Raw genomic sequence first — 1,622 nt, 5'->3', positions numbered from 1 at the left:
CAGGTTATTATTTACTGAGCACCTATTGTATATCAAGCACTGTTTTGGATACTATGTGTACATAATACCCTATATGCCTGTACTTGAGAAGTTCTATAACTTGCCCAAGGTCACACAGCGAGTTCAGTTTCAGAGCCAGGATTACATAGAGCCCATTACTCTGTGCTGTAAATCCTACGGTTTTTCCACCCTTCTGTGCATTCAGTTTCTCGCATACAACCGCCTTGTAATGTAGGCAAAGCTCAGAGCACTCCTCTATTTTATAGACAAGAAAACAGGCACAGAGAGTTTAAATGATTATTCCAGGAGTAAATATTCTGTTGAAGTGCCTTTGGTCATGTATGAACCTCTTTGAGGGACAACAAAGAGTGTAAGAGAAGAATGAATTCTTTTTACTTTTATAGATATATTGAGTGTTTAAATTGTGACAATAAAACTTGTAGAAAGGTAGAAAATAGAGTACTATTATTGCAATAGTTGTAACAAGTTAGCTGGAATTATCAAGAGTTAGATAGTGGATTTATGGCATGTGACATGTTAGTCTCTCGGAAGTTGGAAGAGGTCAGCTGTGTCTGGTGGTCCTCTTGTGGGGCAAGGCACACCTAGTATTTTTCCCCCTCTCCTTCTAGCAGTCAGTAGTACTCAGATGCTACCTAGTGAGCGTTGCTAGGGAGGTAAATCCATTTGATATGGTTTAGATGTTTTGTCCGCTCCAAATCTCATGGTGAAATGTAATCTCTTTGGTAATGAGTAAGTTCTCACTGTATTAGTCCATTTTCATGCTGCTATAAAGAACTGCCTGAGACTGGGTAATTTATAAAGAAAAGAGGTTTAATTGACTTCCACATGGCTGGGGAGACCTCAGGAAACTTACAGTTACAGAGGAAAGGGAAACAAACATGTCCTTCACGTGGTGGCAAGAGAGACAAGTGCAGAGCAAAGAGGGGAAAGCCTCTTATAAAAATCATCAGCTCTCATGAGAACTTGCTCACTATCACAAGAACAGCATAGGGGAACTGCCGCCATGATCTAATCACCTCCCATGAGGTCCCTTCTCCAACACTTTTGGATTACAATTCAGATTACAATTCAAGATGAGATTTAGGTGGGGACTCAGAGCCATACCATATCATTCTGTTCCTTGCTACTCCCAAATCTCTTCCTTCTCACATTTCAAACACAATTATGCCTTTCCAATAGTCCCCCAAAGTCTTAACTCATTCCAGCATTAACCCAAAAGTCCAAGTCCAGAGTCTTATCTGAGACAAGGCAAGTCCCTTCCGCCTATGAGCCTGTAAAATCAAAAGCAAGTTAGTTACTTCCTAGATACAATGTGGGTACAGGCAGTGGGTAAATACAGCCATTTCAAGTGGGAGAAATTGTCCAAAATAAAGGTACTACAGACCCCATACAAGTCCGAAATCCAATAGGGCAGTCATTGAGCCTTAAAGTTCCAAAATGATCTCCTTAGACCCGATGTCTCACATCGAGGCCATGCTGATGGAAGAGGTGGGCTCCCATGGCCTTGGGCAGTTCCACCCCCTGTGGCTTTGCAGGGTACAGCCCCCCTCATGGCTGCTTTCATGGGCTGGCATTGAGTGTCTGTGGCTTTTCCAGGCACA

Source organism: Gorilla gorilla, chromosome 3, assembly GCF_029281585.2.
Source record: "Gorilla gorilla gorilla isolate KB3781 chromosome 3, NHGRI_mGorGor1-v2.1_pri, whole genome shotgun sequence".
Classification (NCBI taxonomy): domain Eukaryota; kingdom Metazoa; phylum Chordata; class Mammalia; order Primates; family Hominidae; genus Gorilla; species Gorilla gorilla.
Note: the sequence above shows the minus strand (reverse complement) of the source record.